General features: G+C 42.6%; 1 protein-coding gene across 2 annotated transcripts in view; it reads right to left on the bottom strand.

Moving 5' to 3' along the window:
- The window catches only part of LOC308609616 (neuroligin-4, X-linked), a 450,486-nt gene that overhangs the window by 300,564 nt on the left and 122,852 nt on the right, over window positions 1–27,070 (bottom strand). The window lies entirely within an intron of this gene.

Below are 27,070 nucleotides of genomic sequence, written 5' to 3'. Positions count from 1 at the left end.
CAGACTTTATGTTTCTCTCAAACAGAACAATTTTCCAAACCACATTCATTTTTAAAAAGATGCATATTTAATAAAACATCTGTTTTCTGTCTTGGATTTGCTTCCAATTTTATGCAATGCTCAAATTGTTTAATTTTTACCATTAGGAAAATCTGGGGGGTGGAGAGAAACAGAAAAAATTTTCCTGAGAGTTTAAAGTGAGTAACTGAAAATACAGATAATCAACTTTACACAGTTCCACTTCCTCACGAATCAGTGCAGAATTCTGATGAACTCTCAAGAAATTAATTTCCTGTCCACGCTTCTAATTTTGATGCAAATCTTTACAACAAAATTAAAAAGTACTAAGGTCATCATCCAGTGAACAGTAGAAACAAACAGTGCCACAGAGTATATTTACAGCTTTCATGTAAGACTTAAAATAGTCAAGGTCCAAAATCCTTGACATTCCTAAAATGTATGCCTCTAAATTTTCTAGGCATGGATTAGAACGGGAAATTTTTCTATGACACTGTCTTTAAAAGAAAAAAATACAGAAAAAAATGTGTACAAATTCTAGGGATGTGAATACTGGCAAAGATTTTAAAAGATAAATAGGCATTTAGAAACAAATCACGTAAGTACGCTGAATGACCCATACATTTCAGTAAATCAGGCTAGCCTATAACCAACCTGAACCATCAAGGAAGAGCCCATCTTCCCGTAGACGAAAGACCAACTCCTCCGACCACAAATTGATTCAGTAATCAAAGGTGTTCTCTCAGTCTCTCTGACTTGGCTACATGTCTCAAAAAACTGTGATGCCTTGGTTGCTAACACTTGCTAACACGCAAGATTTGATGTCCTCTTTCCCTCAATGAATATTTATAGAGTGCCTAAAAACTACTCATTTCTTCAACAAATACCCAACGAGTACCCCATCTAGGCTGCACTCATGAAACGCACATTTTAAGGCGAAGCCGAAAAACATTTGAACACACACCACACGTGGTCAAAAAGGAAAAATGCAGTCGAGTGTGGGTGAGCACAGAGAAGGAAGTAAACAGCAGATGAAATATGAGAAGGATAGAGCATGCAACCCACTCGAAGTGGGAAGAGGGCAGGGGGAGTGGCACAGGCCGTGGCTAATTTGCTTAGTTGGAAACCGAAAGACAACTGGTAGACCAGCAGCGCAGTCATCAGAGAACACTGCAGGATGGAGCTTGCAGGTAGGCAGGAAGCTCATTCTGTGCAAAGCCGAACAGGTTACTGAAAGGAATTTGGAGTGAAGGCTAAGCATAATAAGAAGCCATTCTTTGTGAAATATTTTAGGCTAAGAAGGCGGAACATAAGGTCAAATAAATAATCTGAAAAGTCTGCCTCTACTGGCTATGTGCCTCTATTTTAAAGCACATTCGATGCTTCATTAACTTATTTCGCAAACATCTCTAGAGGTAGGTACTCTTGTATAACCCTCTTAACAGAGGAGAAAACGGAAATGTGAAAAAATCAGCTACTGCAGTTCAGACAGCTAGGGAGTATCAGGTGGTCTGGCTCCTCTGGTGGAAACTGGTAAGTACCACAGAGGCCTGCCAATAATGCACGTCCAAGTGAGTGGGTGGAACAGAACCGTGGCCCCATGTGATAGGCAAAGGGTGGTTACGTGTGAAATAGTGGAAAATATACATAGAAGTCCTGCCCCCTGTTCTAGCATGGAGCTCCTAAAACCCTTGTAATTTCCCAAGTGCTAAGAATACTAGCAGCATCTTTTGGTCTACTATTTGGTCTTTGGTTCCTGACTCAGAGCTCCTAAATCCCTTGGAATTTCCAGGGCGATAGGAGTGTGTTTTGTTCTAATGAGATGAGCCCTGGTGGGGTCCTGGGTGGCTTCAGGATGGGGGCTTAGCACCAGAAAGACCAAGCCATAGTGAGAAGCTTGGAACTGTCGGCCTCACCGTCCACAGTCTGGACAGGGAGATGGGCTGCAGACTGAGTCCATGATCAGTAAAGCCCACGTGACGAAGTGTCCATGAAAATCCCCAAAGCACAGAGTTCAGGGCGCTTCCTAGTTGCTGAATACATCCCCCTGCGGAGAGGTTGGGGCACCCCACCTCCGCGAGGGCAGAAGCTCCTGCTGTCAGGCTCCTTCCACAGCTGGCTTTCTGTATCTCTTCATCTGGCTGTTCATCTGTATCCTGTATCACAGCCTTTATTATAAAATAACCAGGGAAGCATTAAGGAAACGTTTCCCGAGTGCCATGAACTGTTCCAGGAATTAACGGAATCCAAGGAGGAAGTGATGAGACTCTCCGATGCACAGCCAAGTGAGTGAAAACTTGTGGGTAAGCTGGGGACCCACTGCCTGCAACTGGCTTCTGAAGTGTGGGTGGCGGGGGGGCATCCTGTGAGTCCTTCATCTGTGGGGTCTGTACTAACTCCATATTAGTGTCAGGCTGAATTGAATCACAGAACACCCAGCTGGTGTCACAGAGAATAGCTTGGTGTGCGGGGACCCGGGGTGGGAGGGGTGGGGGAACACCACACACATCTGTTGTCAGAAGTATTGTTGACTCTATGAGTAAAAGAATCACAGGAGAGTTTTTCCCAAGCAGTATGGGAGAGGGGAATACAAGGGCAGAAAGTAGAGACGTGGCGGTCTCCGGGGTGGAAGGTGTTGTTAACCAGGAGGGAGTAGGTGCCAACCTAAGCCGGATGGTCTGGAAGCTGGAACTTACGGAGCAACGTGAACTGCAGCAGCAGGAAAGTCAGAAAAGCTAAGTACAGCAATAGAGAGCTAGTAGAAGAAAGCCGGAGAGGAGAGTTCTGGAACGAAAGGCAGGATAAGTCCCTTAGCGGAGGGTCAATGAACTTGTCAGAGGCTGCAGAGAAGCTCCAAGGAGGAAGAGGGCTTTGCTGAGTGGTCAGCGCCCCCCCCGCCACAGAGGGCAACTGATGGGGCCCAGGGGTGCTGTCCGAAAAGAAAGCAGAAGGGATGTGAGGGTAAATAAAGAAACGTTCCTTCTTAGGAGTCCCCTCAGGGCATATGTGTCCGGACACCAACAGGAGTTTGGAAAGACGGTTAGAGCCATTGAGAAGGTCTGGATAATGAAAATGTCAGACCAGTTTCAAAAGGAAAAGACTATCAAGAAACTAGGTAGGGGGCTTCCCTGGTGGCGCAGTTGTTGAGACTCCGCCTGCCAATGCAGGGGACACGGGTTCGTGCCCCACTCCGGGAGGATCCCACGTACCGTGGAGCGGCTGGGCCCGTGAGCCATGGCCGCTGAGCCTGCGCGTCCGGAGCCTGTGCTCCGCAACGGGAGAGGCCACAAGAGTGATAGGCCCGCGTACCACAAAAAAAAAAAAAAAAAAAAAAAAAGAAACTAGGTAGGATTAGGGACTTTCCTGGGGGTCCAGTGGTTGACTCTGCACTTCCACTGCAGGGGGCGTGGGTTCGATCCCCGGTGAGGGAACTGAGATCCCATGTGCCGCAGAGCGTGGCCAAAAAAAAAAAAAAAAAAAAAGAAAAAGAAAAAGAGAGAGGGAGAGAATAGGTAGGATTAAAAAATGATCATCTGGGACTTCCCTGGTGGTGCAGTGGTTAAGAATCCGCCTGCCAATGCAGAGGACAAGGGTTCAAGCCCTGGTCCGGGAAGATCCCACAGGGCACGGAGCAACTAAGCCCGTGCACCACAACTACTGAGCCTGCGGTCTAGAGCCTGTGAGCTACAACGACTGAGCCCGTGCACCTAGAGCCCGTGCTCTGCAACAAGAGAAGCCACCGCAATGAGAAGCCCACGCACCACAACGAAGAGTAGCCCCTGCTCGCCACAACTAGAGAAAGCCCGCACGCAGCAACGAAGACCCAACGCAGCCAAAAATAAATAAATAAATTTATTTAAAATAAATAAATAATGATTATCTTTTACAGTCTATCCATTTCATTATAATCACCAAAAAACAGCACGTTCCCCATCCGTGTCATCGACGTGAGGATGTGGCATCTGACAGTGATGGGCGCCTCCTTGGCTTCTGAGCCTTCTCTCTTCCCTTCGGTAAAGTACCTAAAATATCAGCCCAACTTCCGACAGTTACTTCCTTGGCTCGTTCTCTGTCCAGTAGGAGGCCAGGTCCCGTCAATACCATATTCCCAGTGCCTCTTGGGAATGTGAAACCTTCTCCGTTTCTGCAGTCTCTGCCACCGTTCCATCTCAATGTACATTATTAGCCTGATGTCTTCGATGTCTACCTACATTGCTACCTGCCTCAATCCTATTCACCAGCACAACGGTGGCATTCCATAGATGATTCCACGCTGCTGAAGCCCTGACAGGGCTCTCACAGCCCACAGAAGAACATCCATTGGCTTGACCACTGAGTTCCACCACCCACAATGCTCTGATGTCAGTTTAATCGTCTGTACCCAACAACAGGCACTTGAAAGCGCGCTCAGCCCATCCCTCCACTCAACACTTGATGTGTCCACGTGTTTACTCACTGTCCCCTCTGCCCTTCTGAAAAAATCCTCTCCATCCTCTGAGATGCAGCTCACAAGCTGTCTCCTTTGGAAAAGCTTTGGTGCTAGCCTAGCTCGCAAGGTGTATCAACACCCTCCCGTTGACCCCTTCCCCAATGTACCTGGTCTGGACCGTGTGACCGGTAGCGTGCGGCAGAAGTGACGATGTGTCTCTTCCAAGGTCAAGGTATCAAAGACTACGGCGGGTCCTAGGATTCCTCTCAGCCACTCCGTCTTACTCTCCCTTTTCTCACTGCCCAGAAAGCCACTGCCAATGCCGTGTGACCGGCCCTAAGGTGAGGTCCACAGGACAGCTAACTGAAGCCCTCTGCTGATGGTCACACACGTGAGGCTCTCTTACGCCTTCAAAGAACTGCATCCCTGGTCCACAAGTGGACGGCAGCATCCTGAGAGGCCCTGCATCAGAACCACCCAGCTATGAAGGTCTTGAATCCCTGACTTACAGAAAATGTATGAGATAAGAAATATTGGCAGTTTGGGGTCATTCTTTAAGCGGCCATAGGCAGATTCGGAACTGTCCTACGTGATACCAGTTTTCTAGTGGAAAATAAGATTCTATATTCTTCTCACGGCACGTAGATGTGCTTGCCTTGTGGTGTAGGTGTTTTCAAGGATTATTTTGTCTTCTCTAGTAAAAATGTTATCTCGCTGGGATCAGGGTCAGGGGTTGAATTTTATCAGTGTTTCTATGTTCTCTGGTATCTAGCACGGTGACCTTCTCAAAATAAGATGTGAACACATGGCTATCAAATGAATGAATGGATGGATGAATGAATGATGAGAAATGAATGGTGAGAAACTCTATTCAGTTTCTCACTCTCTGAAGGAGGAAGAACTCCACACAGCCCAGAAGGACCAGAACTTTAAGACAGAAAGTGCTCCTGGATCCCTGAAACGGGAAACAATCACTGTCTTCAAGTTACTCTACTGCTTTGAATTACGAGCCAGGCATTTGGAGGCCACGGAGGAATAAACAACGTCTAGCCTCTGATGAGGCTTGATGGTGGTTATTATTAATCTTTACACCGCTCACGGTCCATAGCACATGGCAGACGTCCAATAAATATGCATTGGCTTGAATGGTCCGGGGATCTGAGAGCATAAAGATAACCTGTAAGTCCAGAGCAAGCCTGAATGCCAAAAGCAAAGGGGGAGACCCAGAGATTTTAATACCACCTTCTGAACAGGGAAGACCAACATAGGAGGTGGCCGTCAAAAATCAAACGGGATGTCTGTGGACATGCAGCCTGAAAGGACTGGAATGCAGTGGTCCTCACCATGTGACCCCCGCACCGGCAGCAGCAAGTTCACGTGGGAACATACTGGGTCCCACCTTTGATCTGGCGACTCGGACACTCAGATGCGTGGATCCCAGGGGTCTGTGTTCAACAAGCCCCCCAGGGGATACTGATGCTGAATTTGGAGAAACACTGCATTCCATCATCTGTTCCAAAAGCAATAAAGATTTAAGACTTGAAGCCTTCTTCCAGGAATCATCTTTCCATTATTCTGAAATCAGATTACAAAATGGATGGGAATTGACCCCCAGGCCACAGACCTAAGGACACGGCAATCAGGCAAAACCAGGAGACCAGAAGCCAACTCTTTCATCCACATCACTTAGGTTTTTTCAGCACCTGCTCTGAACTCTACCCGCTTCTGTCCCCCAAGTCTCCCCCTCTCCCACCATCCCTTCAAGACCCTCCCAGTTGGTGGTTTCAGCTCCTTCCGAAGACGCCCCGTGAACCAGACCTAAGGCAGCATCCCCTACCAGGAACCCTCCCGTTCTCCTGGCTCTGTACGCATTGACTTTGCTACCTTCATTAAAGGAATGATGTCACCTGCACGTATGTCATCATCTGAGAAGCGCCACGCTCCTCCAACAGACCACGTTATCCGTGATGGAGCTGGTGTCGCCCTCTCACCTACCAACCGCCACGGGAAGTCCAGAGCCTGCCAGGCATCAGACACTCAATGCCCCACATATTAAACATACGATCGTGCTTCTAAAGGTTCTGACATTCACGCCGACTGGGAGATTTTTAAAGTTCCCATTCAGCCACTTTATAAAGGTCAAGAAATACCTCCTCAGGGAGAAGAAAAGAGAAGGCCTGAAAAACCGGACAGTAGGTCACGTCGTGCACACAAGCAGGGGAAAGACAAAATGCTTGCTCTCTTGCTTAATTGTTTATAATGCACAAGCTACAAGCGGAAAATATACTGAGGCAAACGGACGTGGGACCCTGTATTTCCTCAGCACCAGACAGCAGAAAAAGAGGCAAAGATGAAATACGACGAATCGTACCTCCCTCCAGTTTCAATTTTAGTGCCATTTAGATGTTCTAACATAAGTGCCACCCTGTGCTTTACGATCCAGGCTTTGAACAGACTACATGTCACTCAGAGGTCCATCCCTCTGAATTCACTTTATTTTTTTTTCCTTTTATTTATTTATTTGCTCTGTATTTTTTAAATTTTATTTTATTGGAGTATACCTGAATTACAATGTGTGTTACTTTCAGGGGTACAGCAAAGTGCATCAGTTATACATAGACATGTATCTATTCTTTTTCAGATTCTGTTCTCATATAGGTTATCACAGAGTATTGAGTAGAGTTCCCTGTGCCACACAGTAGGTCCTTATTAGTTATCTATTTTATATGGAGTAGTGTGTATATACCAACATGAATTTGTTTTAAATGACACAATTGTGAGTTGCAAACCCCCTCCCCTCCCAGTTTGCCTCTGACGTTTCACCAGGTCACAAAGACGTTTATTGAGAAAAATCCCTGAAGCCTGTGGTCTCGCTAATTATGGTGTAAAACGAGCCGTATTCACATCAAGAGTCTTAATTACAATGATCATGGCTCTCGATTCAGGTGGAATTAGAATGGGAAAGGACTTGGAGATGGGTCCCACCCGCTCATTTTACAGTTGAGGGGCAGGAATTTGTTTCCCTTCCAAGGACAGTGCTTACAAAGGGGGATCCCACGCTGTCCCAGAAGGCGTGACGCTGTGACAGGATGCAGCAGCATCCTTAAAATCTGAAGGAAATGGAGGTGATCCTGGGAGACAAGTATCCCCCCCGCACCCAACCCCGACTGGAGGAATGTATCGGAGAGACAGGACCAGGCTGCGAAGAGGCACAAAGCTGGGGCTGAGGGGTCACCTCAGCTCTACGCCAACGGGCTGCGGCACCTTGGATAAATCCTACAGGGAGCTTTGCATGCTGGTGTATGAGACTCCTAAGGCTGCTGTAACTAAGGGCCACAGGCTTGATGGTTTAAAACAACAGGAATTTATTCTGGAAGCCAGAAGTCCTAAATCAAGGTGTCCCAGGGTCTCCCTCCTTTTTGAAGGCTCCCGGAGAGGGTCCCTCCTGGTCTGTTCTAGATTCAGGTGGCTGCTGGCCATCCTTGGTGTCCCTTGGCGTGTAGCTGAATCCCTCCAATCTCTGCCTCAGCACTCACGTAGCCGTCTTCTCCCCCTGGGACTCTGCCTTCACTCTGGCTCCCGCTACGCATGCCCGTGTCCTCTCGCGGCAGTTTCCCCTCTTAAAAGGACCCTGGTCGTATTGGATCAGAGCCCACTTCGATGACCTCATCTTCGTTACACCTGCAAAGACTACTTTCAACCTCACGTTCTGAGGTCCTCAGGGTCAGGAATGCACCCTATCTCTTGGAGAAACACAGTTCAACCCACCATACTGGGTTTATTTGTGAGATGAGATGGTCGGGCTTATGAATTTTTGGCTTTAGTTTCTAAGCGTTAAACCTGAAGAGAAATTTACGAACACTGCTCAGTTCTCTCTTTCTCTCTTTCTCTCTCTTCCTCTCCTTCCCTCCTTCCTTCCCTCCCTCCCTCCCCCCACCGCACCTCCCACACACATTTGGAATTGTGGAATTGGAACACTCGGATGACTGGCTGGATGGATTTACCTTCAACCAGGTATTTATTGTATTTTTTATACAAAAACCACCTTCTACACATTTGCATGAAGCCAGAATGTGTGCTATCTGCAGAATTCACATCCACACATGCATCCACCAGAAATGTGAGGATAACTGTTACCAGATTGCATGTGGGAACCATAAACGTATAGGCATCAAAAGCCGCATAGCACAGGGAGATCAGCTCGGTGCTTTGTGACCACCTGGAGGGGTGGGATAGGGAGGGTGGGAGGGAGACGCAAGAGGGAAGAGATATGGGGATATATGTACACATATAGCTGATTCACTTTGTTGTACAGCAGAAACTAACACACCATTGTAGAGCAATTATACTCCAATAAAGATGTAAAAAAAAAAAAAAAGCCCTTTGCAGTAAGTGCGTAATCAATTGACTTTTCCTTGTCTCTTTGTACTTTCCTGGAGCCCAGCTTCTTCATCTCTTTCCTTGTGGAGCAGACACTTATTTTAAGTCTGTTCCATTGATTAATTTGAACATTGTAGCCATGGCGTCAACATCTCAAACATATAACCCAGTCTTAAAAATGTAGACAGGGAAAAGTAAAACATTTCTATTTAGGAACTATGAAATGAATACAATGAAATAATATTCATTGTAGCAAACATAAATACTGAAGAAATGTGTAAGGAAGAAAGAACAGCATATGTCTCCACAATCTAATTTTACAGAATCAAAGTCTTAATCATTAGTTAGGGTATCTCATCCATTCTTTCAGGAACAATTATGGAGTTGACATCAGCAGTTTAAATGAAGCAAGGCAACGTACTGCTATTTTATTACCATCTGAATAAAAATCGCTGTTTTTGCATAATCCTTTTGTCATAAGAAGTGTAGACGGTGCTCATTTATTATTGAAATTTAAAACAATATAAAGCAACCTATTCTGCAGTCATTTATGACAAATCTTACACTGCCTTCTTTGGGGTGAGGGATATTAACTGAGTCTCTAAGGTTAACAATACATTTCTCAAAAACACATTTTTCCATACAAATCCATCCCATATTCACTCACAGAATATTAACTCTTCTTAGGTTGAAGGATCTAATTTTAATCCATCAATGCAACGGCTCAGAAAACATAACACCGTTTTCAAGGAGTCTGAAATTCTCTGCACAGAACGTTTCTACCGTTTCCACGGATGCCAATAACTTCTCAATAACGGACAGCACTCACCAATCTGTGCTCATCTATAGAACTGCAAATCATATTCTGGGCGTCAGATGCTCACATACTGTCTCCCCATCTACTGAGCTTTCCGACTGCAATGCGCTTTTGCCCAATTTTAGATAAGCTAGCTGCGTTTCGCTTGGCCCTTTGTTCTGAGAGATACCTATCGAGGATTTTTCTGTTCTTGTTTTCTGTTTTTAGTTGCTCGAAAGCTCTCCCTTACGTAAATCAATCCCATCTTCCTCTGTGATCAAGTGTGTGATAACCACTATCCGCAAACATCACCCTCATTACAACCGACACAATTCATAAAGTCGACTCTGTATGAAAAAAGAGCTTCCAAAATAAAACGGTTACTTCCTCTCATTGTGAATACTTTGCCCAGGTGTTCTGATCACACCCAGCACACATACGGGCTAACAGAATCCCAAAGACAATGAAATTCCCTGTGTAAAAACTCATTTTATAACAGAGGTCCTTCACTTTGATGCATTTTTACCCCCAGGGGACGCATGTGTCACTGACACCTCGAGGCTTGAGGGACACGACTAAGCATGTGACAATGCACAGGCCAGCCACCTACAAAAACGAATTAGCCACCCCGATAGCAAGAGCACCAAGGTGCACACATCTTTCATAAGAAAGGTGTATTCCTGCCGTATCTGAGTAAATCGAATCACATTTTAAATATTATACGGCACCTACTAGATTGCAAAATTCTCTAAAGCATCCTTCTGTAATAGACTCCAGTGATTTTCTACCAACGGTAGTTTAATATCCCTAATCCATGTTATGGGAGCGCGGGTTTATGAAGCATGTGCATGTGTGTGCACACACACACACACAAACGTACAAATATGTGTAGGGCCTATCTTGCTGTTTCTTGCAAGACCATTTTTTAGAAAGGTTGACATGTCCTTCATTTTATTTTGCTCTGTAAGTTAAATATCTAATAAGTATCATTTTTCTCAAATATGCAGTCTTTTACCGAAAGGCTCTATGACATTGTGCTAAAGGATGAAATAAACTTAGAACCAAACAGCACAACGGTACTTGCCAGGGGCTGGGTGGGGTAGAGGAAGTGGGAAGATGGTGGTCAAAAGATACAAACTTCCAGTTAGAAGATGGATAAGTTCTGGGGTCTAATGTACAGCAGGGTGATTCTAGTCAACAATAATATCTTAGACATTTGAACATTGTTGAGAGTAGATTTTCAGTGTTCTCACCACAAAAAAAGACACGGTAATTATGTAGCACGACCAGGGTGTTAGCTAATGCTAGGGCAGTAATTATTTTACAATATATAAGTGTATCAGACCATCACATGGTACACCTTCCACTTACAACGTTGTGTATCAATTATATCTCAATAAAATGGTGGGGGAATAAGGATGAAACAAGCCAAGAGGGATGAGAGACCATCCTGGTCAGACACCTGCGCCTAAACTGTCTTAATCTGGGGCATAACTATGGCAGCATGAGAATGATGTCCAACTATAATTGTGTAGATTAGGTTGCTACTGCTTAGTCTTTATTTTTGTAAATGTGATACGTAGCACGGACTTCAATCAAACTGATATAATTTGGTTAAGTATGAGTTGGCAAAGGGGAAAAAATTGCAGGGGTATGTGTGTGTGTGTGTGTGTCTGTGTAATGATGAAACAAAGGTTACCCTCCCCCTCTCTCCATCTTTGCCGGTCTACAGTACTATGGGTACCAGATTAAATGAGGTCCAGTAAGCCCAGAGGGCACCCACACACACCTGGCCACATTTACACAGCTTTCCTTCTGGGGACAGCACTGCCTCAGGTAAGGCAGGCTTCCTCCCTAAGGAGCTGGTAAGCTAAGACCAAGTGTTATGGAAAACACTCAGGTTCTTTTAAAAATAACTTGAGTACTCCATTTTGCTGAATCTATAACCTACTTTCATAGAGAGTAAAAAGAAAGAGCAGTTCCTTCAAGAAGAATTTGCATGAAAATGATGGAGAGGGACACAAGCCCATGAAAAGAAACTCAAACGATGAATCAACCTACTGCGATGCACAGACCTTGGGTGAGCTAGCAAACCAGTAAAAAAAAAAAAAAAATCATCTTTGACTTTTATGACTTGATGGTGATACTGAGGAACTGTTGATAATTTTAGGAGTGGTAAAGATACAACGGATATGTGGGAAAAATTACTTCTTTTATTTTAAAGCAATATACTGACATATCGTGAGATGAATTACACAGTGCCGTAATGAGAATGGGAGAAAAGGGTGAGATTAAATAGGAACGCTTAGGCTAGGCATTCATAATTGTTAAGGGTGAGTGACGGGAACATGGGATTCATTATTCCATTTTCTTTCCTTTATTTCTTGCAAGTACTTGAAATCTTCAACATTAAAAGATTCCATAAGATTTCAAGCACATACAAAAGTTTTTTCTTAAAAAAATGACAAAAGAAAAAAGTTTACGAATCCAAACAATATACACATATCTACAAAACAAAATAAGTAATGCCCCTTTGATGAAGAATGTGGGATTTATATGTATGGCTTTGAAAATAAGTTATAGGTGCAAAACTATATAAACACTCTACCTGTCAAAAAATAAGGAAATTGCATATAAATCAGTGAAGTTAGAACACTCACTCACACCATACACAAAAATATACTTAAAATGGCTTAAAGACTTAAATTTAAGACATGACACCATAAAACTCCCAGAAAAAAAACAAAGGCACAACATTCTCTGACATAAACATAAACTGTAGCGATGTTTTCTTTGGTCAGGCTCCGAAAGCAAAATAAATAAAAGCAAAAATAAACAAATGCAACCTAATCAAACTTAAAAGCTTTTGTACAGCAAAGGAAACCACAGACAAAATGAAAAGGCAACCTACAGAACTGGAGAAAACATTTGCAAATATGTGACTGACAACAGCTTATTTTCCAAGATAAACAGCTCATGCAACTCAATAACAGAAAAACAACAACCCAATCAAAAAACGGGCAGAAGATCTAAACAGACTTCTCTCCAAAGAAGACATACAGCTGGCCAACAGGCACATGAAAAGATGCTCAACATCGTTAATTATTAAAGAAATGCAAATCAAAACCACAATGAGATACCACCTCACACAGGTCAGAATGGCCATCGTCAAAAAGTGTACAAAATGCTGGAGAGGGTGTGGACAAAAGGGAACCCACCTACACTACAGGTGGGACTGTAAACTGGTGCAGCCACTATGGAGAACAATATGGAGGGTCCTGAAAAAACTGAAAATACAGCTACGAAATGATCCTGCAATCTCACTCCCGGGCATATATCCGGAAGTGACATACACCCTCATTCGAAATGATACATGCACCCCAATGTTCATAGCAGCACTATTTACAATAGCCAAGACATGGAAGCAACCTAAGTGTCCATCAACAGAGGAATGGATAAAGAAGATGTGGTACATATTTACAATGGAATATTACTCAGCCATAAAAAAGAACGAAATCATGCCATTTGCAGCAACATGGACGGACCTAGAGATAATCACACTAAGTGAAGTAAGTCAGACAAAGACACACAAATATCATATGATATCACTTACACGTGGAATCTAAAAAACTGTACAAATGAATTTATATACAAACCAGAAACAGACTCACAGACATAGAAAACAAACTTAGAGTTACCAAAGGGGAAAGTGGGGGGACAGATAAATTAGCAGTATGGGATTAAGCAGATACAAACCACTATACATAAAATAAACAACAAGGACCTACTATAGCACAGGGAACTATATTCAATATTTGTAATAACCTATAATGGAAAAGAAAATAAATGATTTAAGACATAACCTCCTGAGAGAATTAATCATGAAAAGTAATGCTTATGAAGATTCACAACAATCCTAAAGAGGCTTTTGCTATAATATTTTGGGAAATGTAAAGTTCAGAGTGGCATAGATATATTGGGTTGGCCAAAAAGTTTCTTTGGGTTTTTCCATATCATCTTACAGCGAACCCAATAGATATATAATATGTACATAAGTAAAGATATGGATAGAGATAGAAATATGGATGTAATTCAGACATAAATACAGGTAGGAACAACATGATATAAGTAAAGTTACAGATATGATATGGTTATGATATAGATTGATACAGATGATACAGATACATAGATACTGATGGAATATGCATGCATATATATACACATATTTATACACACAGATAAAGATATACATATAGATAGATAACTAAAATATTAAAATATTCAGATAATTAAAATATTAAAATATATGAAAAATTCTGAGAGAAATTATACAAGTTGTTTAGTGTTTAACCACTGGTTTATGGAACGAAGATTGATGTTTATGTTTTTTTTTCCAAACTTCTATTCCTATAACACTCTTCATCCGTTCTTTGTAAAGAAAGTCACACTGTCCTTAGAATCTCCCTGAAAAGGCTACAGTGTGCTTTGATGACTTATTCATAAAATTCATAAAATGGAGAAGGTTTCTTAAGATACACTTAAGCGATAACCACCTGTGTGCATATTAAAAGTTTATATTAAAACCCACACCATAATGTTAAGAGGATGAGATCACTTTTTAAAATATCGATCATGGTGAAAAGATGGCCACACGCCTATGGGCATTTCACAATCTAACCTCCACGGGGTGCCAGTGGAAATCTGGTCAGGAATATGTTCCCTCAACCTTATGCCTTTTGATAGAAAAATATTCGGATGAGCTGTGAGAAGGCGTGAACCCCAGGCCACTGTGAAGCCGTGGAAAGGGCGCCTTGCTTGCTGCCTAGGAGGGCTACAAATTAATGCAGTGAGGGACCGTGCAAAACACTGTGGACTCTGCCAGTCCACTGAGGTTTCCAGATGGAAGGCGGCCGTTTTGTAAGCTGAATACCCCCGGTCCAGCGGGGTGCGCAGAGCTGACCCACACAAGCGAGAGTCTCAAGCAAACAGCAGAGTCACGTTTGCTGCCGCAGATCTTCCAAGAACAGAATCCTCCTCCCACGTCCAAACCCTGGGTGGGAGTTTTCCTCTAGTCCTTCTACAATGGAGCATCATTTAGCAACTATCAAAATGAAAAGACTCTTGGGTGTCCAAGCAATAGCAACAAAGTACAGTAAGTAACAGACAGAGTAACAGCAACACAGTATTGGACTGTGATCCTACAATGTAGTTAGTATCCCAAGTATACAATAGATATCCATGAGTCCCGACAGATATAAAGGAATGATTCAGTGAATCAATAAATGACTGAGGGAGAAGGGAAAGATCTCCCTTTCAGAGGAATTCTAAATAATTGACGTCAATACTCCATCATCCAAGACATGCAGCTGAATCGCCCCACCTCCCCACCGTGAGGCACTTCAAATGACTGGCTTCCAAAGAACAGACTATGAAAAGGTGAGGGGGGTGGTGTGAGTCCACAGTGGAAAAACCCACTACCTCGGCCAGGGGATCAAGGTCAACATCAACAGGTTGCTAGGCTGTGCCCTTGACAGGATGACAAAGGCAACTGACTTTTGCGGGTTCCCTCCTCTAGAAATGTACCCCAGCCTAAAACATCACACAGACTGCAACTGGGAGACTTCCTACATAATATCACAAAACTATTAAAATCATGGAAAACAAGGTCACAGAAGAGAGGAGAAGAAGGAAACATGACGGTTAAATGCACCGTGTTGTGCTGGAGGGGATTCTACGACAAAAAGGGAGCATGAGGTAAAAACTGGGGAAAATGACATCAAGTCTGGCACTTACTTAACAGTATTGTGCCAGTGCTGGTTCCTTAGTTACAACAGATGTCCCATGGTAAAGTAAGACATTAAGAGGATATGGGGTAAACAGGCACTCTCCGTACTTTCTTTACAGGGTGTTTTGTACATCTAGAACTATTTTTAATTAAGTTTACTTTTAAAAATGAAAATAGTACAGGCATACCTCGGAGATACTGCAGGTTCAGTTCCAGACCATTTGTGTAAAGCAGGTCACACAGATGTTTTGGTTTCCCAGGGCATATAAAAGTGATACTTATACTAGACTGTAGTCTATTACGTGTGAGATAGCATTATGTCTTTAAAAATAATGTACAGACCTTAATTTAAAAATAACTTACTGCTAAAACATGCTCACCGTCCTCTGAGCCTTCAGCGAGCCGTAGCAGTAACATCAAAGGTCGTGGGTCACGGATACCATCACACATACAGTCATAATGACAAAGTCTGGAATACTGTGCAAATTACCAAAGTATGACACAGAGACACAAAGTAAGCGAATGCTGTTGGAAAAATTGTACCGAGAGACTTGCTCGACACAGGGTTGCCACAAACCTTTGATTTGTAAAAACAAAAAAACAAAAAAACACAGCATCTGTGAAGTGCAATGACACCAGGTCTGCCTGAATTGCAAAACTGTCCTAAAGAAAATAGGTTCCGGGCTTCCCTGGTGGCACAGTGGTTGAGCGTCCGCCTGCCGATGCAGGGGACACGGGTTCGTGCCCCGGTCCGGGAAGATCCCACATGCCGCGTAGTGGCTGGGCCCGTGAGCCACGGCCGCTGAGCCTGCACGTCCGGAGCCTGTGCTCCGCAAAGGGAGAGGCCACAACAGTGAGAAGCCCGCGTACCGCAAAAAAAAAAAAAAAAAAAAGAAAATAGACTTCTATTTTGTGAAATTAATCAACATGGAAGAATCGGAGTGAGCATTAAAATCTCAGTGAGGCTGGGATGCTAACTTTCCACTCTGAAATGTTCTGTCCAATGGAAAAATCAGCTGGTTTTCATCCTGCAGAATCAAAACCCTATATAAGCAATAACAACATAGTTAAATTTTTTTTTAAAAAATGCCTCTTACTGAAGTGAGAAAGGATTCATCTCAAGTATATTTACTCGAAAGCATCAATGGAAAAACAGCGGGTCTCAGACACAGAGAGATCTTTACCCCTAGCTCTGTGCTCAGGTTCGTAGGTGGGTAAGAGTAAAAAAGCATAAAAGGGCCATGACAAAGCAGGTACACAAAGGTGTGACACTAACACTCCAGGCTTCTTGGATGCACGTTACAACAAACCGTTATCCAAAAATACAGGGATCGCGGGGACTTCCCTGGTGGTCCACTGGTTAAGAATCGGTCTTGCAATGCAGGCGACACTGGTTCGATCCCCGGTCGGGGAACTAAGATCCCGCATGCCGCGGGGCAACTACTGAACCTGCGCACTGCAACTAATGAGCCCACACACTCTGGAGCGCCGGTGCCACCACTAAAGAGAAGCCCACGCGGTGCGACGAAGAGCCCACGTGCCACAACTGAGATCCAAGGCAGCCAAAAAATAAATAAATAAATATTAGAAAGAAAAAACAAAAACATGGGGGTCAGGAGGGGACCACATTGATGCATAAGGTAGAATATTATGCTCATGGTAAGTCAGCATCCCCTTATCCTAATGCCTGTTTCCCTTTGGATCAGCCCTCAGATACAGGTGAATCCTCATAAAAATACACATTTTACCGAGTCACCTCCCTATTGGAAACTCCTCAAGGTGAAATGACACAGACCAGCCCCTGCGAGTTGACTGAGCTTCCTGTTCCGCCTTCTCTCCCTCCACGCAGATGGAGACCCCCATGTTCACCAGAAAGAGGGGCTCCTGGTGCTTTTTGCCTCTAGGACCCTTTGGTTGTCTTTAAAATTCAGGGGATGGTAGATGTTTCTTTCCTCTTGAGTCTATCTCAACGGACTAGAAAGACATGAACAGAGAAGTAGAATCCACTAGCGTTTGCAGAGATGAAAGATACAAAGTTCTCATCTTGGACAAAACCCTATGGGGAGGGGCTTCCCTGGTGGCACAGTGGTTAAGAATCCGCCTGCCAATGCAGGAGACACGGGTTCGAGCCTTGGTCCGGGAAGATCCCACATGCCGCGGAGCAACTAAGTCTGTGCACCACAACTACTGAGCCTGTGCTCTAGAGCCCATGAGCCACAACTACTGAAGCCCACGTGCCACAACTACTGAAGCCCACGTGCCTAGAGCCCAGGCACCGCAATGAAGAGCAGCCCCCGCTCGCAGCAACTAGAGAAAGCCCGCGCGCAGTAACGAAGACCCAATGCCACCAAAAACAAACAAACAAAAAAACAAACAACAAAAAAAACCTATGGGGAGAGAGGAGACTGCATCCCTGAAAAAGTTTCATCCCTTCCTACAAATGTGTGAAACATGGCAAGGTGTAATAAACAAGTGCAATTAACTAACGTTTCAAAAAACTGGAGAGGCATTGGGTTCTTACAGATAATAATTAAGAATCCAGAGACAAGGAAGATCAGAGGCAGCTAAGCTGCTTTCATAGTAACTCAGAAAAACAAACAAACAAACAAAAAAAACACCTGAGTTTCAAGTAACAAGTTTTGCTTTCAGTTTTGGAGTTTTGTTTTTCCTGTGTCCTCTCCCCAAAGAGATTTCTCTTCTTCAATCGCTGTGGCACAAAATACAGAAAAGTAGGTTTTGAAAATGAAATTATGTGCTTTGCTTTATTAACGTGTTTGATGATGCCTCTGATTTCGTATGCTTCTCATAAAACTGGCAAAAATAGAGATATCAAATCCTGAACTTTCAAGTATTTAATCTTCATTTCCAGAATAGTGTTTAAAAGTACTGTCCAGCTGTGTGGTTCGGGGATAAATCACTGGACCTCTGTGTGACTCAGTTTCCTTCTGTGTAAATGAATGAACACAAATGATTATTCAGTTTCTTTCAAATCCTCATAACCTGTGATTCTAAGGTATTTTCTTATTTTATCACAAATATCCCAACCAACTATACTTTTTATATTTACTATAGGCAAGTCAGTCATGGTCTAAGCTCATTTTTATATTCCTGGAATTAAAGGTGGATAAAAAGGCATACTTTGCATCCTTCAACTCCCCACCCTATAAGCTGAAATAGGCCCCCCAAAATGTATAGTATCTACTTGAATACTGTTTTTTTTTTTTTTTTTTTTTTTGCGGTATGCGGGCCTCTCACTGCTGTGGCCTCTCCCGTTGCGGAGCACAGGCTCCGGACGCGCAGGCTCAGCGGCCATGGCTCACGGGCCCAGCCACTCCGTGGCATGTGGGATCTTCCCGGACCGGGGCACGAACCCGTGTCCCCTGCATCCGCAGGCGGACTCTCAACCACTGCGCCACCAGGGAAGGCCTTGAATACTGTTTTTAATTTGAAGAGAGGATTTGTTTTTCCTGCTGAGTAGGTTTGGAAGGATATCAGACCAGAAGAGGAACAGGAAGGAGGGGAAACAGCTGTGTTTCATCTGACCGGCTCCGGTGAGAAGCCCAGCACCACTGAGGCCCAGAGGGAGCCACCTGCTCCCCTACCCTGGCCATGACATCCGTAGCAACATGTGGGTAATTGCCTCTGAAGAAAGGCCACCCTCGAGGCAAACCGGAAGAAGTAAGGACCATCGCTTGGGAATAGATAGTTGTTTCAACACCAGTAAATCCGGGGATGCCCACCTAGGTGTGACTAAACTCCCCTGGGCCCAGCTCCACTCTTCAGGGATGCCCTTAGGCCCCATTAGATGCCGTGGGTTTTAAGACCGGGCTGTGCAAGGAACACCAAAGATGCCAGTCATCCACCAGAAGCTAGGAAAGAAGCACAGAACAGATTCTCCCTCACAGGCTCAGAAGGACCCAACCCTGTGGACACTTCGATCTCAGACTTCTGGCCTCCAAAACCCTAAGACGATAAATTTCTGTTGTCTAAGCCAATCTGTGGTATTTTGTTACAACAATCCTGGCAAATGCATACAAACACTGTGTTCTTTAATTCTTGAACCTGATAAAAATGTTAATCGCCACTTGGGGCATTTTCAAAAGGAGGTTTATCTCCAAAGCAATTTCAATACCCTTCTTTCATTTTACCTTCATAAGACCCTATTAAATAAATAGATACTAACATTCCAGTGTTAAAAAAAAAAAAAAAAGACTGGGTTGTGATTTCTCTAAATTAACAGCATACTGGGGGTAGGGGAGGGATACAGTTCACAGTTAAATATAATTTTTCAAATTTCTTCCCCTTTTACTTTTCTCTTCCTTCAGTGACATTTAAAGAGAGAAAAGGTAAATACACATCTTGGAATGATTTAGCAATAGAAATGTTAACAGTCAAGTTCGGTCAATACAAATAATGCGTTTGGGTTTTTCTGCCGATTCTGTTATGGTATTGCACAATGCAGAGCAACTGTTGTCTTTTTATTTAAATCTTCAGGAAGACATGTGCCGCGATAAAAAGTAAGCTATTAATATTTATACATATGTCAATATATATGTATGTGTTTATATAATTTATATGTGTAAATTACATATAGACATACATCTACTGATTTAATCCGGTCACATCTAAATGAACAAGAAATTGGCTGGCTCTACAAATGGCCAACATGTATCCTGATATTTCACACATATATTCATAGAACTGAGTAATTTCTTATCAATTTGGATGTGATCAGATTAAACACCCCAAAACCTGTGAAATTAATACACATGCTTACTGATGTTATTTTAATTTTGATAAATTTTAATAGCTGATTCTTGTTATTCATCAAAGGGAGACTTTTCAATCAATATAATCATCACATAAATTCATGGACATCACTTTATCTGTGAAATTGTTTTAGCAGAATCATCATGAAACACCTCCACACAAATCTGAAGCGAAGCAATGTGTAAAGCATGCGTTTCTCCCCATAATATGCTGCTGTTTCCATGATTTCTGCCATGAACCAAAATTGTCCGAAGATGTGTGCTGAGATGGGATTTTTCCCAGGACAGGCATTAAGACTCTCCTCCATTGTCATATTTTTATAACAGCTTTATTGTGATGCATCTACAACTCACCTACCTATCACCCTTTCACTGAGGTTGGTTGGTTTTATGTTCTTAACACACTCAGATTTCTCCCCCATTCTGTTTTGCCATCATAGCTTCTCTGTCTGGTAACTTCCTATGTCTTCTCATTTTAACTACTATTTAACATTGTGTAACCGTTACTTTTCCCTGACCCTTGTATTCAGGGAGAAGTATTTTCTCCTGCCTGGCCTGCTGGGTGACATCACAGCTGCTAACCCTCAACTCTGTGCTAAGAGGCAAAGATCAATCCATAAGGAAGGTTTTTGCCTTGTGTTCTGTATTCGGTTTTTGTTTTCAAAATGTCCTCTCCTTTTCCATGGTTCTGATTCTCCGGGAGTACCAGTTCCAAATAATTTTCTGTACTGTGATCTGAACTATTCCAGCGTAGGCTTGGCTCGCGGGTAATGATACAAGATGTAAATGCAGACAGACCCAGCCTGCTAGCTAAGGGCTGGGATACAGGTGCCATCCCCGGCATCCACTAGGACATGTAGCCTTCTTTTCCCCAAAGCCCCTGGTTAATCCTCTGACCCTTTATCAAATCATCTCTTTGCTAATTAACCCTAGTAGCCTGTGCTGTTGAAGAAGCTAAAAATTTGAAGGTATGTCATCTCCAGCTGAAAATTATAAAATTCCCTACCTTCTCAATATTTCAGCTATATGGCCCTAATGATCTCGCCTTCAACTATTTAAAAAAGATTTGAATTAAGTTGTTATTTTCCTTAACACTGGATATAGAACATGAGAAATTCAACACACACACAATACAACACACTGACACACAGACACACACCCCAGAAGGGAGATTCTCATAGAAAACTTCTTTGTTGTTAACTTTGAGTCTGTTTCCTGTCTTGTCGTGCCCACCCATCCCCCTCGCACTGTTTTTCCTGGGCAGCTTTGTCACATGGATAGTACACGAAAGATAAACAACCTGGTCTTCTTCATTTGCCCCATGTCTCAGCCCTCAATCAATGCTGAATAAGTGAATGAAACGAAAAAAAAAAAAAAAAAACAAGTTCATTTTTCCAGATTACCTTGGCAATTTAAACACTTTCAAGTAATCTTAGATCCCCTTACCGCTGTGTCAATAAGATATCATAGAAGCCTGCTATGTGATTCCAGTTAGGTAATTTGGGTAACACTTGTTCCAAAGAATCTCAAATTATGCTGCGTCTCCTGAATCCATCAGTGTGAGGCTCTTCAAGTCCTTAATGTGTCTGTTTTCCGTGTAAAAGTCAAGACACGGGTATGACAGGTATTAGAGAGGCTCCCAATTATTTGATCTGGGAGCCTCTCTAAAGGAGAATCCCTTAACGAAGATGTGGTATATATGCATAATGGAACACTACTCAGCTATAAAAAAGAATGAAATAATGCCATTTGCAGCAACATGGATGGACCTAGAGATTATCAAACTAAGTGATATAAGTCAGAAAGAGAAAGACAAATATCATATAATATCACTCTGTGGAATCTAAAATAATACAAATGAACTTATTTACAAAACAGAAACAGACTCACAGACATAGAGAACAGACTTGTGGTTGCCAAGGGGGAGGGGGGCTGGGGGAGGGAAAGACTGGGATTTTGGGATTAACAGAGGCAAACTATTATATATGGGATGGTTAAACAACAAGGTCTTACTGTATAGCACAGGGAACTATACTCAATATCCTGTGATAAACTGTAATGGAAAAGAATATGAAAAAGATTGAATATATACGTATAACTGAATCGCTTTGCTGTACAGCAGAAATTAACACAATGTTGTAAATCAACTATACTTCAGTAAAATAAATTTTAAAAACAGACAATCCCTGATTTGGGAGCTCTTGGCAAAGACCTTAACTAGCTGAAAAATAGATTATACGAGGGGTGGTGGAGTTTGAGAACATTATCTGTGATTTTATAATCTTTGAGACTCCGGTACATCAGAATTCATGACATTTTTCATTATCACAAAAATGCTGAAATGTCTAACTTGCTTATTGATTTTTATAACGACCATAGGATACAGTCATTAATTAATGAGGCTAGATCCACTACCTTATGTTTAAAAAAAAACAATATTTGATGGGCCCTCAATTCTTTGTTGAATCAAAGTCATCTGTTTAAATATGTATTCACTCACACAATTTACTTAAAATGAAAATCAATGTTTCACAAATATAGGGTTTGACAACTTTTAAAAATATAAGCGGGCTTCCCTGGTGGCGCAGTGGTTCAGAGTCCGCCTGCCGATGCAGGGGACACGGGTTCGTGCCCCGGTCTGGGAAGATCCCACATGCCGCAGAGCGGCTAGGCCCGTGAGCCATGGCTGCTGAGCCTGCGCATCCGGAGCCTGTGCTCTGCAAGGGGAGAGGCCACAACAGTGAGAGGCCCGCCTACCGCAAAAAAAAAAAAAAATATATATATAAGCAGCTAAACAAATAGGGCATGTGAAGAATTCTATTAAGTTGTCCTGGAAAATCTTTGCCATTTCATTTTGCTATTCTTTCCAGACTGATAGAAAGAATTATCCTCTATCTAGTTACCTTCATTGGTCCTTTAATGTTTTAACGACCTCTGAGTTCTCATCAGTCAGCAAACAGAAGAAAGTGAGGGGGGAGGGGGGAAGGGAGAGGGAGGGAGAGATTAAAGAAGGAAAAGTCCGTAATACGTACCAGAAAACGGGAAGGGGTGATACACACGTGAACTAAATATCTTAACAACTTATTTATGAACATTCACACACAGGCAAGGATTTTTGAGGCGGTATATGCCTAAATCATCTCAACATTACCAGGGCTAAATTTCCTTCCAAGCTTGCAACTTGGACATGCTCAAGAAAAGTGATGAATGAAAGAAGGAATAGGAGTCAGAAGCTAGTTTCCAGAAAAAGATGTGCGTACCTCAGTCACCGAATTTCTTTCTTGTCAAGACTAAGGAGCTCCGTTCCTGGGCCTACCATATTGATTTCCCATCTTGAGCAAGGCCACACAAGACACCTAGCCAACAGGATCTAGCCCACAGAATCTAGCACACAGATGCTCAGATGGAGAGCCATGGCGGCCACCACCACTAACCCGTGCCCGGGGCGGGCAGCACTGATTTGCTGTGGTGTCTGTCCTGCTGAGATAGATTCTTGGGTCTTGTGTTCTAGGGGCAGCAGATGCCCATCCATTCAGGCAGGAAGGATACAGGGCTTGACCTGATACATATGCTTCCACTGACAGGAGGTTGCTTACTAAGTATCAACTAATTATGTTTCAGTGAGGGCTCGAATATGCTTGTTACCACAGGAACATTAATAACTCCTCAACGTCACTTGAAGGCCAAGAGGTAGTTTCTGTGGACCATTAAATGTAGATTCTGGGGACCAGCCTGGAAATGGTCTTACCAGATATGACACAGTTTCTTCTGGAAAATGCACATCAAACTATCTATTCATCCATCTATATATGTAGGCTCTACTTGTATTAATTTTTTTTTTTTTTTTTTTTGCAGTACGTGGGCCTCTCACTGTTGTGGCCTCTCCCGTTGTGGAGCACAGGCTCCGGATGCGCAGGCTCAGTGGCCACGGCTCACTGGCCCAGCCGCTCCGAGGCATGTGGGATCTTCCCAGACCGGGGCACGAACCCGTGTCCCCTGCATTGGCAGGCAGACTCTCAACCACTGCGCCACCAGGGAAGCCCCTAATTATATATATATATATATATATATATATATATATATATATAGATTTCTTATATAAGTTAAATATGTATATACATTACGTAATACACAATTATATTTATATAATACATTACATGGCTAAATGAACTCTTTTCATTATCTATATAAAGGCTCTCCAATGAATTTTAAGATAAAGCATGTCTTGGGACTTCCCTGGTGGCACAGTGGTTATGACTAGGCACTCCCAATGCAGGGGGCCCGGGTTCCATCCCTGGAACTAGATCCTGCATGCCGCAACTAAAAAAAATGAGAGATCCTGCATGTGACAACTAAAGATCATGCCAGAACGAAGATCCTGCACACAGCAACTAAGAACCGGCCCAGCCAAATAAATAAATAAATAGATAGATAAATATTTTTTATAAAAAATAATAAAGTAGAATAAAGCATGTTTTGATGAGTCTTTCATCAATTATATAAATTGTATGCAAATACAAATATATAAATGCATAGTGTATACTATATATAGATAACTAACAAGGACCTACTGTATAGCACAGGGAACTACACTCAATATTTTGTAATAACTTAAAAGGGAAAAGAATCTGAAAAAGTGCGTGTGTATATATATATATATATATATACACATATATATATATATGAATCAGTTTGCTGTACACTTGAAACTAACACAACATTGTAAATCAACTAAACTTCAACTTAAAAAATGCACAGTGTATACACAGTTATATAAATATATAAATACAACATAGCAATAATTATATACATACATATTTAAATGAAATTTAGCTAGTTTAGAGGATGAAGTCTTTCTAGATATGATCTGCCAATAAAATGACCCTGTGCAAGAAATAGCTTTGTGATGTTGTGGCTCTAACTGTCCTGAGACCACTTGGGTCCGCACGCCAGCCTACTGACATGTCAGGGACCTACGTCTGTTTGCAGTCTACGTGCAATCCTATTTCCAAAGAACCTGAGCCCATTGGCAAACTGACAACCCAGGAAAGGAAATCCTCTGGCATTAATTCACAGCTGCCGTGGCTTTCCTGTGAGCTGGGGTGTGTCCGTGCTTCTCGGTAGGTGCACCGTGGATGAGTGCTCCATGTGAAATTGGGATGCAAAGGGAGTGCGGGAAGGAGGGACCCCAAACCACAAAGAGACTATTATGAGCTTCTCAACTTTGGGGACTTCCAGCTTCTCGGTGTTCATGGCAAGTGAACTCTGGGCTTGTCTGCTGTGCTGATACGATGCTTCTTCGACTGCGCCAGGAGCTTTCGATGGCGACAGCCTCTCCACAGAGCCCTTACGTACCGAGAGACACAAAGGCTTGCATCGCCTACCAGGCAGATAAAAGGGCTATTTAGTTTCGCCTTTTTAAAAAAGAGTGTCCAGTGTGATCCTTGCAAAAATTGTCAATTTCTCCATCCCAATATGTAACCTGGAGGAATATGGATGGACATAAAAGGGCAGCGTGTTATCACTCCAACCACACAGATTATTTCACCCTGGACCTGGACAATGATACCTTGTAAGAAACTCTTACTCAATCAGAAGAGAAAGCTTCAAGGAAAGTTAGAGAAAGCAGCTGCTTGCCCCTCAACATACACTCTCAAATTATTTAGGTCTCAGTGTCCTGTCATAAACCATCATGGAAAAGAACATGAAAAAGAATATGTATACATATGTATAACTGAATCATTGTGCTGCACACATGAAACTAACACAACCCTGTAAACTAATGTCTTCCCCCTCCAATGAGGAGTCTTTTCAGGTCCATCTCAGGTAACTTACATCATGAATTTTCTAATATCACTTACGTTTGGTGAATGATGGAGAGAAGAAATGGAAAATGACCAAGACAAAAATCCCATTTTTCATTTTGGTACTTTGTTTTTTTGTTTTGATCTAATGTGTTGCTGTGGCTGAGAAAAAACATTTGATGCAAGGAATTGCTCTTGGTTACGCTGGTGCATACGGGCATACCTATGTGTATAAATATACACAGACACACACAGACACACTTCCCTTCTTACTACATGCCTTTAGGCCATGAGGGAGTATGCATTCGAGTGAGAAAAGCAGTTAACAGTGACATACTTTATTTGCTTGAAAAAATGTGTTTCCTCAGACTCACAGATACAGAGAGAACGAAGGAGTAACCAGTGCAGAAGGAGACGGGGGAGGGGCAAGCTAGGGATAGGGGATTAAGAGGTACAAACTACCCTCCTACGCCTTTGGTGGGAATGTAAATTGGTGCAGCTACAATGGAGAACAGTGTGGAGGCCCCTCAGGAAACTAAAAATAGAGTTACTATGTGAGCCTGCAATCCCACTCCTGGGCATATATCCAGAAAAGACAAAAACTCTAATTCAAAAAGATACATGCACCCCAATTTTCACAGCAGCACTATTTACAATAGCCAAGACATGGAAGCAACCTAAATGTCCATCGACAGATGAATGGAAAAAGAAGATGTGACACATATATACAGTGGACCATTACTCAGCCATAAAAAAGAACAAAATAATGCCTTTGCAGCAACACTGATGGACCTAGAGATGATCATACTAAGTGAAGTAAGTCAGACAGAGAAAGACAAATATCATATGATATCACTTATATGTGGAATCTAAAATACAACACAGATGAACTTATTTACAAAACAGAAATAGGCTCACAGACATAGAAGACAAACAGAATACACTTTGCTGTATACCTAAAACTAACACAACATTGTAAATCAACTACCCTTCAATTAAAAAGAGGTACAAACTACTATGTATAAGACAGGTAAGCCACAAGTATACATTGTACAGCACAGGGAACTACAGTCATTTTTTCAAAATACC

The sequence above is a fragment of the Mesoplodon bidens genome, assembly GCF_964165515.1.
Source record: "Mesoplodon bidens genome assembly, chromosome: Y".
Classification (NCBI taxonomy): Eukaryota; Metazoa; Chordata; class Mammalia; order Artiodactyla; family Ziphiidae; genus Mesoplodon; species Mesoplodon bidens.
This window is presented reverse-complemented; position numbering and strand designations above follow the sequence as displayed.